Source organism: Antechinus flavipes, chromosome 2 (genome assembly GCF_016432865.1).
Source record: "Antechinus flavipes isolate AdamAnt ecotype Samford, QLD, Australia chromosome 2, AdamAnt_v2, whole genome shotgun sequence".
NCBI classification, from domain to species: Eukaryota; Metazoa; Chordata; class Mammalia; order Dasyuromorphia; family Dasyuridae; genus Antechinus; species Antechinus flavipes.
Genome location: NC_067399.1, coordinates 355,657,494 through 355,676,325, shown reverse-complemented (window position 1 = coordinate 355,676,325; position 18,832 = coordinate 355,657,494). Strand labels below are relative to the sequence as shown.

The 18,832-nt window shown below is 34.7% G+C and overlaps 1 protein-coding gene across 8 annotated transcripts in view; it reads left to right on the top strand.

The window, feature by feature from the left end:
* The window catches only part of SAMD4A (sterile alpha motif domain containing 4A), a 387,197-nt gene that overhangs the window by 128,407 nt on the left and 239,958 nt on the right, over nucleotides 1–18,832 (top strand). The gene's annotated exons all lie outside the window — the stretch shown is intronic.

Sequence of the window (18,832 nt, the reverse complement as noted above, 5' to 3'; positions counted from 1 at the left end):
GAGAAATTAATAATATAGAAAGTAAAAAAAAACTATTGAACTAACAAATAAAACTAAGAGTTGGTTTTATGAAAAAACCAATAAAATTGATAAACCTTTGGTAAATCTGATTAGAAAAAGGAGAGAGGGAAATCAAGTTGGCAGTCTTAAAAATGAAAAAGGAGAACTTACCACTGATGAAGAGGAAATTAAAGAAATAATAAGGGGTTACTTTGCCCAACTTTATGCCAATAAATTTGATAACCTAAGCGAAATGGATGACTACCTCCAAAAATATAGGCTTCCCAGATTATCAGAGGAGGAAGTAAATTGCTTAAATAGTCCCATTTCAGAAAAAGAAATAGAACAAGCTATTAATCAACTCCCTAAAAAAAAATCCCCAGGACCAGATAGATTTACATGTGAATTCTACCAAACATTCAAAGAATAATTCGCCCCAATGCTTTATAAACTATTTGAAAAAATAGGGAATGAAGGAGTCCTACCAAACTCCTTTTATGACACAGACATGGTACTGATACCTAAACCAGGTAGGTTGAAAACAGAGAAAGAAAATTATAGACCAATCTCCCTAATGAATATTGATGCTAAAATCTTAAATAAGATATTAGCAAAAAGACTACAGAAAATCATCCCCAGGATAATACACCATGATCAAGTAGGATTTATACCAGGAATGCAGGGCTGGTTCAATATTAGGAAAACTATCAATATAATTGGCCATATTAATAATCAAATTAACAAAAACCATATGATCATCTCAATAGATGCAGAAAAAGCATTTAATAAAATCCAACATCCATTCCTATTAAAAACTCTTGAGAGTATAGGAATAAATGGACTTTTCCTTAAAATAATCAGTAGCATCTATTTAAAACCAGCAATAAGCATCATATGTAATGGGGACAAACTGCAACCATTCCCAATAAGATCAGGAATAAAACAAGGTTGCCCACTATCACCGTTACTATTTAATATTGTATTAGAAATGCTAATGTTGGCAATAAGAGTTGAGAAAGAGATTAAAGGAATAAGAATAGGCAATGAGGAAACCAAATTATCACTCTTTGCTGATGATATGATGGTATACTTAGAGAACCCCAGAGATTCTACCAAAAAGTTATTAGAAACAATCTACACCTTCAGCAAAGTTGCAGGATATAAAATAAACCCACATAAGTCATCAGCATTCTTATATATCACTAACAAAACCCAACAGTTAGAGTTACAAAAAGAAATTCCATTTAAAGTAACTACTGATTGTATAAAATATTTAGGAATCTATCTGCCAAGGGAAAATCAGAAACTTTATGAGCAAAACTACAAAACACTTTCCACACAAATTAAGTCTGATCTAACCAACTGGAAAAATATTAAATGCTCTTGGATTGGGCGAGCAAATATAATAAAGATGAAAATACTACCTAAATTAATCTATTTATTTAGCGCTATACCAATCAGACTCCCAAAAAACTACTTTGATGAATTAGAAAAAATAACAACAAAGTTCATATGGAAAAACAAAAGGTCAAAAATTTCAAGGGAATTAATGAAAAAAAAAATCAAATGAAGGTAGCCTAGCTGTACCAGATCTAAAATTATATTATAAAGCAGCAGTTACTAAAACCATCTGGTATTGGCTAAGAAATAGACTAGTTGATCAATGGAATAGGTTAGGTTCAAAGGATAAAACAGCCAATAACTTTAATAATATAGTGTTTGACAAACCCAAAGACACCAGTTTCTGGGATAAGAATGCATTATTTGACAAAAATTGCTGGGAAAATTGGAAATTAGTATGGCAGAAACTAGGCATTGACCCACACTTAACACCAAGATAAGGTCAAAATGGGTTCATGACCTAGGCATAAAGAATGAGATTATAAATAAATTGGAAGAGCATAGGATAGTTTATCTCTCAGACCTGTGGAAGAGGGAGGAATTTATGACCAAAGAAGAACTAGAGATCACTATTGACCACAACATAGAAAATTTTGATTATATCAACTTGAAAAGTTTTTGTACAAACAAAACAAATGCAGACAAGATTAGAAGGGAAACAATAAACTGGGAAAACATTTTTACAATCAAAGGTTCTGATAAAGGCCTCATTTCCAAAATATATAGAGAATTGACTCTAATCTATAAGAAATCAAACCATTCTCCAACTGATAAATGGTCAAAGGATATGAACAGACAATTCTCAGATGAAGAAATTGAAACTATTTATAGACATATGAAAATATGCTCCAAATCATTATTAATCAGAGAAATGCAAATTAAGACAACACTGAGATACCACTGCACACCTGTCAGATTGGCTAGAATGACAGGGAAAGGTAATACGGAATGTTAGAGGTGATGTGGGAAAACAGGGACACTGATACATTGTTGGTGGAATTGTGAACACATCCAGCCATTCTGGAGAGCAATTTGGAACTATGCTCAAAAAGTTATCAAACTGTGCATACCCTTTGATCCAGCAGTGTTTCTATTGGGCTTATACCCCAAAGAGATACTAAAGAAAGGAAAGGGACCTGTATGTGCCAAAATGTTTGTGGCAGCCCTGTTTGTAGTGGTTAGAAGCTGGAAAATGAAAGGATGTCCATCAATTGGAGAATAGTTGAGTAAATTGTGGTATATGAATGTTATGGAATATTATTGTTCTGTAAGGAATGACCAGCAGGATGAATACAGAGAGGACTGGTGAGACTTACATGAACTGATGCTAAGTGAAATGAGCAGAACCAGGAGATCATTATATACCTCAACAAGGATACTGTTTGAGGATGTATTCTGATGGAAGTGGATCTCTTCGATAAAGAGAGCTTTAATTGATCAAAGATGGACAGAAGCAGCTACACCCAGAGAAAGAATACTGGGAAATGAATATAAACTGCTTGCATTTTTGTTTTTCTTCCCGGATTATTTATACCTTCTGAATTCATTTCTCCCTGTGCAACAAGAAAACTGTTCAGTTCTGCACACATATATTGTATCTAAGATATACTGTAACCCATTCAACATGTAAAGGACTGCTTGCCATCCGGGGGAAGGGGTGGAGGGAGGGAGGGGAAAAATCGGAACAGAAGTGAATGCAAAGGATAATGCTGTAAAAAATTACCCTGGCATGCGTTCTATCAATAAAAAGTTATGTAAAAAAACTTCTATGATCTAATGAAATTGAGGCCTAGATTTTCCCTCAGAATCCTAGAAGTGATTTTTCTCAAGTGACATAAGTGATAAATCTGGGATTAAAATCTAGCTTTTCTCATTTAGTCTGGCATCTTTGCAATTATATACAAGTTGATTTTTTTTTGCTGTTGTAACTCTTTCAGAGAGAAAATCACCAAAGCATAGGAATAAGATTCAATATTGAAACTTGACTCAGCCTATAAAACTTTTCATCAAAATATTTTCATTGAATGACTTAAAATCTATTGTAAATGCCAATGATAAATAAAGAGATGAAGAAAGTGAGTGAATTTCTTACCTTTCCACTCATCTAGAATTTCATTGGTTAGAGATTTAAACATGCTATTAAGAATCAGGCATGAATAGGTATTTAAGATACTTAGACTATGAGGTACATCCTAACTTTGACATCATCTGTGTGTATACGTTAGAAGAGAAGGAGAAAGCTGAGATTGGAATATGAACAATAGTTCATATATACTTAAAAAGAAATATCCTTCCAAAATTGGTATGAAAATACAATGAAGAAAGAGAAAAACAAAACTAAACACATTTAGATGTAGAAGCAGAGTAAGTAAAAAATGTTTGTCCTGTAGAGAAATGTTTTTTGTATTATAATGTATTCCTCACAGAGTTTTATTCAAGCAAAACAACAGTATATAAATCTAGATTAAGAAAAAAAAGACATAATGTATGTGATGCAGAATTATTTTCTTTACATGGTGACTACCTAACAAATGGTTTCCTAAAATTCTCTTTAAATAGCAAACCCTTAAGTTAATATTTTATTTTTTAAAAATCTGTCTAATGAATGAAAAATAAAAATAATTGTAAGGATTTTAAAGTTGGTATGCAGGTCTGAGTTTTGGAGTAATTCAGTTCTCTTTGATCTTAAGACATTTTTAAGTTATACCTCTATTCCTATATTATGTCTAGATTCACATGAGATTCAAGTGCATAAGGATTTAATTCTTACAAATCTGGGAATATTGTAGTATGCAAACAGAAGCATTTCTCTGCCTACAAGAAGAAGAATATTTTAGAATGAGGTGGTTGCTATAATCAATAATATGTTCCATCTGAGACTTTTCTTTTCTTTTTTTTCTTAAATAACTTTTTATTGATAGAACTCATGCCAGGGTAATTTTTACAATATTATCCCTTGCATTCACTTCTGTTCCGATTTTTCCCCTCCCTACCCCAGATGGCAAGCAATCCTTTACATGTTGAATAGGTTACAGTATATCCTGGATACAATATACGTGTGCAGAACCGAACAGTTTTCTTGTTGCACAGGGAGAATTGAATTCAGAAGGTATAAATAATCCGGGAAGAAAAACAAAAACGCAAGCAGTTTATATTCATCTCCCAGTGTTCTTTCTTTGGGTGTAGCTGCTTCTGCCCATTTTTGATCAATTGAAACTGAATTAGCTCTCTTTATCGAAGAGATCCACTTCCATCAGAATAAATCCTCAAACAGTATCATTGTTGAGGTATATAATGATCTCTTGGTTCTGCTCATTTCACTTAGCATCAGTTCATATAAGTCTCGCCAGTCCTCTCTGTATTCATCCTGCTGGTCATTCCTTACAGAACAATAATATTCCATAATGTTCATATACCACAATTTACTCAACCATTCTCCAATTGATGGGCATCCATTCATTTTCTAGCTTCTAGCCACTACAAACAGGGCTGCCATAAACATTTTGGCACATACAGTAGAAACACTGCTCTCCAAATTGCTCTCCAAAATGGCTGGATGTGTTCACAATTCCACCAACAATGTATCAGTGTCCCTGTTTTCCCACATCCCCTCCAACATTCCACATTATCTTTCCCTGTCACTCTAGCCAATCTGACAGGTGTGTAGTGGTATCTCAGAGTTGTCTTAATTTGCATTTCTCTGATTAATAATGATTTGGAGAATATTTTCACATGTGAGACTTTTATTTTCAATGAGTATGCAGGATCATACACATTCATAGCAGAAACAATTATAAAATCCAATAACAGTTATTAATCTTAAATTCATATTGACCTAGCATGGGCAGATGCCCAAGATAGGAGTACCAGAATGTAAATTTATGAGAAAGTATGAATTTACATACCATTAACAGTAAAGAGATCTTTCCTTAATTTCACCAAGTTCATAATAGAAGAGTTAATCACAGAAGAAAAGGAAGCTGGTTTTAGAACATATAGAACATATGCTTCAATCAGTTTAATAGGGGGTATTGAAAACAGACATATTTACATGTTAGTGGTAGTACTGAAAGCAGTCATATTTATCATTGTTGGCAGTGTGTTCAGTTATTCAGTCATGTTCTACTCTTTGGAGGTCAGATATAACAGGTCAAAAGGATGAAGCTTGAGAAAAGCCATTGATATGGGGAATGAAAAGAGGGAAAATTGAGTTGAGAACTGAAAACAGAAGCCATATTGCTGAAGGTTGAGATATGAAAGCAATGATTTTTCAAAGACATTTGTTTAGAAAGGGAGATGAATTATAAGATAAAAGCTTGAAGGGATAAAAGGATATCATGAAAAGTTGTTTTTGTTAAATCTCATCTTTTTAACGAATAGGTGAAAAGAATAGATCACATATTAATATGTGACAGGGATCGATTACCAATAGGCAGGGAGAGAGAAAGAGAGAAAGGGGAGGAAGAGAGAGAGCCAGAGAGAAGGGAAGGTAGAGGAGAGAGGGAACCATAACAAAGAGAGGGAGAGAAAGGGAGAGAGAGAGAAAGAAAGAGAGAGAGTGGGGGAAAGAGAGAGAGAAAAGAGAAAAAGAGAGAGAGAGAGAAAGAGAGAGAGAGAGAGAGAGAGGAGAGTTTGTATAAGAAAAGAGCAAGATGTGGGAATTCAAAGGCACAAGGGTTGGTCTAAATGAAGAGAAGATCTACTTCTTTAGAGATAGAGTTAAGGACAAGAGAATAGGGAGTAATAACTTTTAATTTCAAAGTTACACTACAGCAAGGATTAAATTTTGGAATGGTTGGAGTAACTAGAAATTACAGTGAGAATAGATTTTAGAATAGATTTTAGAGGAGGGGTAAGGTACAAGAAAAGAAATAAAGTATAGGTGATTTTGGTCAGAAGAAGAAATTTTAAAGTTCTGGGTCATGAAGATGGATCATTTGTGGGCTATAATGAGATCAAAGATATGATCATTCCTATGAGAGGCTGAGGTGGAATTAACATCATCTGGAGAACAATAGTTCTCCTAATAATTTAAAAAAAATGTGTTAAAATGTTGGGTTTTGCACTACAAATAGCTTGGGATCCTAAAAAGCACAGGACAATTCCTCAAATATTACTCAGGCAGCTATTTCCTCCTCTTTAATTCTGAACTCTCAGAAAGAAAGGGAGAATTGCCTGAATCACCAGTGCAAAGTTTTGATGAAACAAAGAAATCTTTAGCTGCCCACATGGCAGAGTTTGCTCAGCATCCGACTGGCTTGCAATCCAATCTGCTCTGCACACTGGGGACTTTCCCTTTGAAATTCTATCCACACTGAAGCCTAGGAATCTCCCCCTTGAATTCCAATCTGTTCTCAAAGATAATATGTTTTAATGCTGATGACAAGCTACAGAAACATCAATGGGTAAATGATTTATTTAAAAACCTATAATATATATGTATGCATGTATATACATACATCCATAATAAGATTGGGCAGTAATAAATGATGAATATGACAAACTTAGAGAAATATGGGAAGATTGTTTGAACTGATGCAGAGTGATATGAGAACTGTGAGAATATTGCATACAATTACGCAGCTGCTTTTGTAACAGTATTGATGAAATAATTGCTAAAAAGAAGCTGAATTCTAAATTCCTGAAAACTCATTAATTGTCCCAGTGAAGAGATAAGTAAATATCTGTCTCTGGAATAAGAGGATCTGGATTCACATTCTACTTTTGATACTTATTAGTATTAGCCCTTAGTATTGATGCCTTTCTTCTGAGGTTACATTTCATCTGGTCCATGTGTTTGTGTCTATATATACACACAATATTTACATGTTCATATATGGACATATGTGTAATGACCGCGTATTTAAAATCAGCCGGAGTCAGGAATGCAGGTTAAGGGAAAAATCTTCAATATTTATTGAAGTGAAGAGGTGAATAAAGATTGCGATAGCAAATATAGGCAGTTGCGACAGGAAGCCAGCTAAGAGAGAGCTAAGCGAGCCGAGCCAACCGTGGCAATGGCAATCCCAAAAGCCTCTCCCTCCTTCCTTTTCCACTCCCCTGCCTCCACCCACCAAAATCGTCATTTCCTATACAACACATCAGGACTTGCACAAAGAGTGGGTGGGGGCCATTCTTTCTCCAAGCTTATATATTAATAGAGTATGGTCCAATTACTATTTAGCCTCATGTGCTTGGGACCTCAGTGCATCAACTCAAGCCTCAGCCCTTAGTATTGATGCATACACATATGTGTATGTATATGTATGAATGAGTTTATACACATACATTTTGTATTTATGTAGTTATTTGTATGTTGTCTACAATAATAGAATGTGAGCTTCTTGAAGGGTAGGCACTATTTTTGCATAGTGTATGGCATATAGTAAATGTTTCATAAATACTTGTTAACTGATTTAACTTCCCTGGACTTCATTTTCCTCATCTATAAAATTGAGATTGAGCCAGAAGTTCCCTTCACAACCATATCAATGATCCTATGATCTATGTTTATCCCTAATCTCTTTTCAATACTCTAGGTTTGCTTTGCCAAAATGAAGCTGATTGCCTTCCTCCATAAACCAAAATTGCATATGTGTGTTGAGATCATTAACTATCCATCTCTTCTAGTTACCCAGGTTTGTAACCTTAGGTATACTCAACTCTTTCCTCTCTCATCCTATCATTTCCAATCAGTTCTAATCAATGAAACATACTGAACAGTGTTGTTCACTTCATCTCCTCAACATATCTTGTTATCTTCTCCTTTCTCTCTATTCTTGATAAGATCTCCTTGAAACCTGTCAAACATGGTCTAGATCAGAGATATCAAATTTATGGTCTCAGGCAAGAGGATCTGAACCAGTTAAAAATGTACACATTGAGAAATATTTGATAAATTAATTAGCATACAATACCACATAAGTAATGTTAGTTTCTGGTTTTCTAAGTCAGTAGAGAAGCCTACTTGGATCTAATGGCACTGCTCTAAACTATCACAATAAATCTTTTTGCTTCCAGTCTAATCCCTTTCTCATATATCCTCCACATAATTGTCAAAATATTCTTCTTAATGCACAGATGCTACTCAAAAACTCAAAACTCAAAAACTTTCAGCAGCTCCCTATTGCTATTGCCTCTAAAATAAAATATAACCTCCTCAGCCTGCCATTCAAAGTTTTCAAAAACCTAGCTTCTACTTACCATTCCAGCTTTTTTCATACAACTGTCTTTTATGCAACACTAGAAATAGAATCAAGAATACTTGAGTTCAACTTATGGCTCTGAAATATACTAGCTAGGTGACCCTAGGCAAGTCTTCTACAAGCTTTGAAAAAGGAATAATTAATGTCCATATTCACAAGGTTGTTGTGAGGATCTATTTGATAAAGTTTTTAAAGTGTTTGGAAACTTTAAAATCTTATAGATAAATTATTATCATTATGGTTCTAGTCAAAATAACCTATTTGTACTTCCTGGAACTTGACACTCACAACTTCTAGGATAAATTAATAGTCATTTAATCTTGCCAACTAAACAAAATTCTTGGTTACTTAATCCTTTCTAGTAAACCTTCCTTTGAATTCCCCATCTTCTAAGTCATGATCATAAATCACATTTGGGTTTCAAATACTTTTTGTATAAACTACTCTAGAATAGTGGTTACTCCATTAGTTACCTAATATTTAAAGCGCTCAAGTCCATAGGAGTCAGGTTGGTATTTCATTTGATTTCTCGAAAGAAGAAAATGAAGATATGCCTTCAACAAAAATAACCAAACTAGTTTTAACTACTGGGCCTCCCTCTTGCCAGAGAGAATCAGAGAAACAAAAAAAAAAAAAAAATGAATGAACTGAAGTGATTTAGCAAAATTTAACCTTAAATCTTATAAGCAGTTCATTTTTCTAAAATCATAGAATAGTGATTCCAACTATTTTAGACAAGAAGAACTTAAGGCTTGAAATGTATTGATAGAAATTGTAAAAGCCAGTCTGGGGCATAGGTAGGAATCTAAAGATATGTAATGCCCTTAAGAAAAAAGGGAGATTGAAAAAGATTTATGTGAAAATTAAAACTACCTTCATATTTTATATGTGTATATAAATTTCATTTTTAATATTTTTAAAGCCTTAGAATTTTTTTCATGTGACTTCCATTCACATCATACAGACTACCACATTTGCATAGAATTCAATTTGGGAAATGCTATCTTAGTATGTATTTGAATTGGCTTGTGATACTCTTGAAATTTAGGTAGTGTTAATCTTTAAGGTTTTCTTTCCTAGAGCTCTTATAAATGCAAAATATTGTTTCATATATAATACATAGTATATATGTATACATATACACATGTATGTATATATTTCTCTAAGTTTATAAAATAGGCCAACTGCAGTGACAGAAGACTGAAAATAATAGCCTGATAATAGTTTTATCAATGCTGATAAGTGTTTTGATGACAGTGAAAGCTAGGTAGCTTCTCCAAAATTGTGTGACTTCCCAGAATGGCTACCTTGTGGTATTCCCAGTTCAACTTATTGCTTCCATCCCCTATTTCTGAGAACATTTGCCACAAGAACTAATTTATCGAAAGCAAAGGATTAAGTGCTTCCTGTTACTAGTGAGTGATTCCATAACTAAAGGAATAAGTAGAGGAGATAGATTCATGGAATTCTGACATGAAAACACAGTTGAGATCTTACTCTTGGTATTGAAACCTATCTAGCTTAAGAAAAATCACCAACTTTCTTATTCAAGTGACCACAATAATGAAAAACAATTTATAAGAAAATAGCAATAAAATAAGAAATACAGGCATACTTCAAAGATATTGCAGATTTGGTTCCAAATCACCACAATTAAGGAAATAACACAATAAAGTGAGTTACAGAAATTTATTGGTTTCCCAGCAAATTTAAAAGTTATGTTTATAATATGCTATAGTAAAACTCTACAGACCTTACTTTGGGGAAGTAGAAGATGGGGAAAATGGGATTAAATGACTTGTCCAGGGTCATACAGATAGAAGTGTTAAATGTCTGAGGTTAGATTTGAATTCAAGTTCTGCTAACTTCAGGGCTAGTGTTCTATCCATTACACCATCTAGCTGCCTCTATATAAACATTAACTCAAAAAAATACTTTATTACTTAAAAAATTGCTATTCATTATCTGCACTTTCAGTGAATCATAATCTTTTTTACCTTGAAGTTGATGGCTACTAACTGATTGGGGGGTAGTTGCTGAAAGTGTGTCTTGTGTGTCTGTATTTGAGTGTCTGTGTCAGTTTCTTGAAATAAGATCATAATGAAGTTTGCTGCCTCAATTGACTCTTTCATGAAAGATTTCTCTAGCATGTGATGCTGTTTGATAATATTTTACCCTTCAATTTTAGAATCAGTCTTCTCAAAACTTACCACTGTTTTATCAACTAAGTTCATATAACATTTTCCAATATTATGTCTCAGGAAATAAAGAGGCTTGAGTAGAGGGAGAGAGAAGGAGAAACAAGCCAGTTGGTAGAGCAGTCAAGTCAAAAGCAATATTTATTAATTAGGTTTGCCAGTGAAGTCTCAATATAAAATGCCATACAACACCACAGATTTAGTTACAGTAGAGTTTATCACATGTACAATACATATAGTAATATAATTTTCTTTCATTTAAATAATGAAAGATACCCTATAATAATGAAGTTATCTTTGATTATTGACACTAATCTTGTCCGTAGTTTGAACTTGACTTTCCTAGAATTGCCTTCCCATCTTTCAATTAATAAGAGAAATATTTTCTTTTTTCATAGCTTTGATCTTAGATCTTTCATATATTCTTCATATATTCATATATTCTTCAACCTGTGTGAGATTTTTAAGAAGCTCTTGGATCCATTACTATTCTGTCAGTGAAGCATGGTATTCAAATAATACTTAACTGGGAGTCAGAGGATCAGACTTTTATCCATTTATATATGTTCTTGGGCAGATCACTATTTCTCATCATCTATGAAACCCAGCCAATGAAATGAGTAATCCTTAAGATTACTTCCACTTTTAGAATGATCACACACACACACACACACACACACACACACACACACACACAAGTTTTCCTTTCCTTCCCTTTTTTTCTTGGATGAAGGAAAACAAAATCTCATTTATATCCATAATATAAGGACAGAGACATTGTTGAATATCTTTTTTAACATTGTCAATTATCTTTTTTAAATTGTGGAAAAATAGAAGAGGCACACTGGTAGACCGAAAAATGGTAAATGATGTGCAAATTTAAAAATAAAACAAAGCAAAAAGAAACTTTGTAAGCCGGTGAATTTGATTTTGTTTTCTGGCAAAATTATAGAACATGTAATTAAAGGGATGACTAATGAACACCTAGAAAAGGAATAGGTATCTTGGTAGATAGCCACATGTACTACCAGTGGCCCCAGGTTTATTTTATTGCCCATCCAGCCGATTCATTTGGATTTTGCCAAGAATCATTAGGATGATTCTGAAGTTCACTATACGAGGCTTTATTGGTGGCTCATTGATATTTCCTGGCACCTGCAGTCAGTGGATAGGCAGCAGTTCTTCCAGAAGCAGTTGGAGCAGCAACAAAGAAACTCAAATGGGGTTAAGGGAGAAGAAATAAGGACAGTGCTGTTATTGGCCAGAACTTGAAACAAGGTGCTAAGTCAGTGGAATTGATAGAGACAATGGTTATTTAGCATGGTGCTTAACAGGCCTCTAGTTCAGTCTCCCGACTCTAACCCTAACCCTAACCCTAACCCCGACTCTAACCCTAACCCTAACCCGACTCCCGACTCCTGACTCTAACCCTAAACCCTAACCCTAACCCTAACCCTAACCCTAAATGCGCTTCCCGACTCTAACCCTAACCCTAACCCTAAATGCACCTCCCAACTCCCGACTCTAACCCTAACCCTAACCCTAACCCTTAGTACTTAGTACTTAGTACTTACAATAGTTCTACAAGATTCACACCTTTGATAAGAGACCATACAAGCTCGGACAAGCTCAGTCAGAGTCAGAAGGAGGGAATACCAGAGAAGTGGTGGTGGTAGGCTGACCTCCTTCACTTCTCCACTGAAACCAAGATCTGGAAGACCTCCAGAAAACTTAGCCGAGTCCCAAGCGAAGGAGATAAGACTCTGATGGAGACAATAAAGGATTTGGACTTTAATCTTTGGCTGCACTTGTGATGATTACTGAATTGAAATGAAGGCTGCTCCCAGAGACCCCAAGAAAACCTCAACAGAGAATATTATATTTTAGAGAGAATATTACACAGTGCCTAAAGGAGTAGCATGTAGGGATTTAAGTAATCCATGAGAAACAGAGAGGGAGCTCAGCTGTTGCTAAGAATGACATACAATCAATCAGGTAGTCCAGAGATTATCAATGATCACTCCACCATCTGGGGTTTCAGTATGTGTGTATGTTTTTTGGGGGGGTGTTTTTGTTTTTTATCCTGAAGTGTTCCCCCTTTTGGCTATCTGAATAGAACTGAAACATTTCTCCTTGCCTTGAAGAGAGGAGGAGAGGAGCATTTCACAGTTCTTTCCTGACTTTGAAGTGAGGGTTTTGCCCTTTTTTTTGCCCTTGAACATCTGAGTCTCTAGAGGTCTTTTTTTACTAAATCAAAAAACCTTTAAATTCTCCTTTATGGATAGCTCTTCATAGGCTCAGGTGTTAGTTGATATAGAACTGCTGCCATCCCCAAGTACATTAGTGCTGAGCACACATGTCCCTGGAAGTGACTTGCGGGACCTTGACTTGACTCCATGTGGACTCCACAAGTCAAGTTCCCATGCAATTTTGTGGCAAATTTGTGGTGCTGGACCCAAGAGAGGAGGACCAGAGTTCAAATACAGTCTCAGCTATTTATTAGGTGATCTGTATCTGGCCACTGGAGCCAGATGACTCCAGATGAGAAAGTGAGACAGGTAACCTTGCCCAGCCCTTTCTCACTTAAATCCATTTGTAAGTCATGACATCACCTACCTGATATCATGATTCTCTTGGAGAATAAAGGGCAAACAACAAGAGCAACCCTGGATAAGTCACTTAGCTTCTGTTTGTCTCAGTTTCTTCATCTGTATAATAAGGATGATAACACATCTCCCAGAGTTATTATGAGGATTAAATGAAATAATAATTATAAAGCACTTAGCACAGTGCCTGAATCATAACAAGCACTATATAAATGTTAGCTATTAAATTTTTTTTTCAATAATTTGGATGAATAACAGAGTCATGATTCCAAAAGCTCTTTGGTTCCATCAAGATCAAAGAAGAAAAGGTCCAACAAAATTTGAACTCACATCCTCCAAACTTTAGATTCTGGTTCTGTCCATTATATTATATTTCATAACTCAGAGCCTGGGTAGAATAAAGCATCTCAACATCTATTCAGAAGAGATCCCCAGAATGCTTTGAAGCATTGGGTTGAATTTAATAAGATAAATTTTAATAAGGATAAATATACATGAGTTTACAAAAAAAAAAAAAAAACTTGATAAATGTAATTTGAAGACACCTTCAGCTACAAAGCACTTTCTCTGAAAAAGTTCTTCATTAGTAATTTATTTTTCCAAATACATGTAAAGATAATTATGAGCATTCATTTTTGTAAAATTTTGTGTTGCCAATTTTCTCCCTTCTTTTCCTTATTTCTCCTCCCCAAGACAGTAAGCAATCTGATAGAGATTAAATATGTTCAATTTCTTAAAACATATTTCCATATTTGTCACATTGTGCTTGAAAAATCAGATCAAAATGCATAAGAAAAAAAAAGCAAACAACAAAAAATGATGAAAATACTATGTTTTGATCCACATTCAATTTCCATAATTCTCTCTCTGCATACAGATGACATTTTCCATCTCTATATTGGAATTGCCTTTTATCATCTCACTGTTGAAAAGAGCCAACTCCAGGACAGTTCATCATCATATAATCTTGTTGTTACTGTGTACCATGTTCTCTTAGTTCTGCTTTTTTTACTCAGCATCAGTTCATGTAACTCTTTCCAGACTTTTCTGAAATCATCCTGCTCATAATTTCTTACAAAACAATAATATTCCATTATATTCTTATAACATAACTTATTTAGTCATCCCCAACTGGTAGGCATCCACTCAATTTCCAGGTCCTTGGAAACAATTACAAAAAGGGCTGCTACAAACATTTTTGCACATGAGTGTCCTTTTTCCTCTTTCATAATCTCTTTGGATACAGATTCAGTAGAGGCACTGCTGGATCAAAGGCTATATATACAAAGTTTTAGAGGCCCTTTGAGCATAGTCTGAAAAAGATTTTAAAGCTCTAATGAACTGCAAGCTGTACATGAGTCAACAGTTTGACCTGGAAATCAAAGAAAGGCCTAACATAGGAGGTGCTAGTGTTGCTGTATATAGTCCTGGTTATAGATAGTTGGATAGATAGAGTATTTAGCTAACATTTATATATACCCTACTATGTGTAAGGTACTTTACAAATATTTCACGTTATACTCTCAACAATTGTGGAATATAGGTGCTATTTTTATCTCAGTTTTAATGATGAAGAAACTGATATTATACAGTTAGGAAGTACCTGAGCTCATATTTGAATTCAGGTCTTTGTGATTGTAGACATGGTGCTCTATCCACTGTGCCAGGTAGTATTTATTAAGCATTTACTATTTGCTAGACATAAGAGTTAAGCACTGGGAATATAAATAAGAACAACAGGAAAAAAAGACAGTTGCTGCCCTCGAAGAGTTAACATTCTAATGGAGTAATTCAACATATAAAAGGATGGAGAAGGAAAAATAGCAGCACTGGAGGTGAGATGGGAAAGTCGAGAGAGTATGAAGTAGAGCTAGGTAAGCAGTGAGCATGGATGGTCTGAGCAGTTCCTTAAATGGTGATTTCCTGGGCAGGAACTCATCAATCAGAGAAGATATGATAGAGGTAGGTAGAGGCATCTCTAGAATTCATTTCTGGGTGTCACATTTGGGGAAGGATATTAGTTGGATATAAAGTGACTGAGAATAGTGAAGAGTTTCATGTTTATGCACAGAATGATCTTTTGAAAGAACTCAGGATATTTATCCTGGGAAAGAGAATATAAAGAGCTATTATTTGTCTTTCTTGGATCCATGGGACAGAACAAGGAGCAAGGAATAAATGTTGCAGAGTTAAATATAGATTTGGTGTAAAGAAAAGCTTCTGGGAGGCAGAGCCAACATGGCAGAGAAGACACATGTGCCATTCTAAGCTCCCCTTCTATCCTCATTACTAATTACCAAATTCTGCCTCAGAAATGGTGCTTGACTAGTAAAATCCATGAATATTGGGAGTACAACAAATTACCAGCTGAAAATAATCTAGAAGATTGCCAGAAAAGGTTTGTCCTGATTGGCAGGATCAGGCCAGTGCAGGCAAGGAGGCAGGGCATAGAGGCTAGCACACTGAGCAGACCGGGGTGGGGGAGAATTTGCAGGTAGAACTGTACCACAGGTTGGCTTCTCTGCTTTGGTTGGAAAATAGTAGATTAGCAGAGAAGTTACACTAAATGCCAAAGGTAGAGTGTACTCCAAAAAAACACCAGAATTAACAGGACCTGCTACACACATCCAGCACCAGAAGTGACTCAGCACAGACCACAGCACAAGTGTGCAGCTGCATCTGCAGTATGGGGCTTTTGCCCACAGCAGTCACACTTATGCATACCAGGGGCTTTGCCTGAGGCAGCCACAATTCTGCACAGCAAAGGGCTCTGTCTGGGGCAGTGGAACTTCCACAGCAGCAGCACTTCCCAGGGAAGACACTTCCTCTGCAGGGCTCTTCCTAGGGCACTTCTGCAACTTGGCCACTCTGTGCAGACCGTTTTCAGAACAGCTACTGTCCATATAGCTATCCCTGTTCTGTAGAGGAAGCTAGTAACTTTCTTCCTCTGAAGGCAGACCCTAAGGGCTTTTTAAAAAATGAGTGAAAAAAGCCAAGAAAACTCTAACTATATAGATAGCTTCTATACAGAAAGCGAGCAGGTTTCCAACCCCAAGGAGACTAATAGCAGACAATCTCCAGACAACACCCCAAAGGGGGATGTAACTGATCCCCATCACACAAGACTCTCCTAGAAGAAATTATAAAAGATCTTAAAAGAGAGCTAGAAGAATAATAGGGAAAGGAAAGAGAAGCTCTGCAAGAGAGTATGGAAAAGGCATATAACTCACTAAAAGAAAAATTTGATAAAGTGGAAAAGAAAACATGTGAAATGTGAATTGAAAAAGGTAAAGAACTGTTAGGGAAACAGAATTTGTGAATTGGGAAAGATAAAGAACTTCCAGGAAAGTAGTATTTGTGAATTGGAAAAAGAAAGTAACTTAGTAAAAAAAAAAATTAGTGAAATGGAAAAAATTCCATAGAGCAAAACAACTATTTAAAAATCAATTGGACATATACAAAAAGAAGTTTAAAAAGCTAATGAAGAAAAATCAGAACTGAACAAATAGAAATGAATGATTCATTGAGACATCAAGAATCAGTCAAGCAAAACCAAAAAAAGAAAAAGAAAAAGAAAAAATAGAAAAAAAATGTTAAATATCTACTTGGAAAAAACAATAGACCTGGAAAATAGATCTAGGAGAGATAATCTGAGGGTTATTGAACTTCCTGAAAATTATGATGAAAAACTTCTTAGCAAACAGAGGTATCCAGATGTGAAATTAACTTTCTTGGGAAATAACAGGTTCCCCTTAATAGAGGTTTATAAGCAATCTTTATATGTATATCCATTCTTAGGATCCTAGATCCATAGGCAAAAAGGATCCCATAGAGGTCCCCATTTAACATATGAGGAAACTGAGACTTGGGGAGAGTGAGTCTTTTGACTTCCAACCAAAGGATTTTTTATTTGTACCATGCTGCCTAAAAACAATTTATCAGCTTTTAGGTTGAGAGGATTCTTACTCATATACAGATTGAGCCAAATGATCCCTCAGATCTCTTCCAAATCAGAGTCTATCTATTGAATTGATGCATGTTAATGGGATGGAAAACTATAATGTAATTAAGACCAATGAGAATAAAATATGCAGGGAAATTTGGATAGGCCTTTTTGAAAACAAATAACAAAACAAAGTGACAGGAACTGTTTCATTTTTGCCTTTATATTTTTAACATCTAGCACAGAGTTTCTTATAAAGTAAAAACTTAATGGTTGCTTTTTGAATAGATTTGAATTGGAAAAAAGAAGAAACAGATAAACAGAAAAAAACACTTGGTTAAAAAGTACAACTTTGTCTGCCTTAATTTCCTCATATATAAAATGAGAATAATAATTGCACTTACTTTCTAGGATTGTGTGATGATAAAATGAGGTAATATTTTTCTATCTGTTCAAAAGTTCTTTAAAATCTTTAAAGCACTATATCAAGACTATTATTATTTCCATATAAGAGGTTGTATTATACTTCATTGTAAAATAAGTTTTATTAATTGTATTGATATTTAATATCATTTACAATAAATCATTTTAAAGATAAATTATTATTAGTTCAGACATATTCGAAAGCAATTTGGAACAGCACCCCCCAAAATCATATATGACTGTATGGCCTTTGACCCAGTGATGCTTAAAGGGGATCAACGGAAAAGGAAAAGGGATCATATGTGAAGAAATATTTACTGTAGTAGAGAAGAATTGGAAACAAAGGAAGCATTCATCAATTGGGGAATGACTAAACAAATGATCGTATATGAATGTGATGGAATATTATTACACTGTAAGAAATGACAAAGGAGAAGCCTGGGAAGATTTCACATGAACTAAACCAGTAAATTGGTCAAAAGTAGAATAATTTATTCATAGATAAAAGCATAAAGAAAAACAACCTGAAAGACTTAAGAACTCTGATCAATGTAATGATCAACATGATTTAAGAATGCTAGTGATAAAGCATGTGCTATCCATTAACTGACAGAGAGGGGATGGATGCAGGATGAGTGGTACAATTTTTTAATATAGCCAATATAGGATTTTTGTTTTGATTGACTATAGATGTTTGTTACAGAATTTTTTCCTTCTTTTTTTTCTTTCAATATGAGGAAAGTGGGAAAAAGATGGAAGATAGGAATAGGAGTTTCCCTTGTCCCCCCTAAAATTTAGAAAGAAGGCCAGAGGGAATCAGGACAGCTTTGGAGGTTACATGTTGAATTTATTATGTACTAGAAAGTCAAGGCAAGCTTTTAGATGGAGATCTGAATTTCATATATAATCTTTTATAATAATCCTTTTGGAAAATCTTATTTGGTATCAATTAAATTTAGAAAAGTCTTTTGTTTTAATCTAGTAATAGAAACTTTTTTTTTACACTTAAAAAGAATTTTTTTTTTGCAAGGCAATTGGGGTTAATTTACTTGCTCA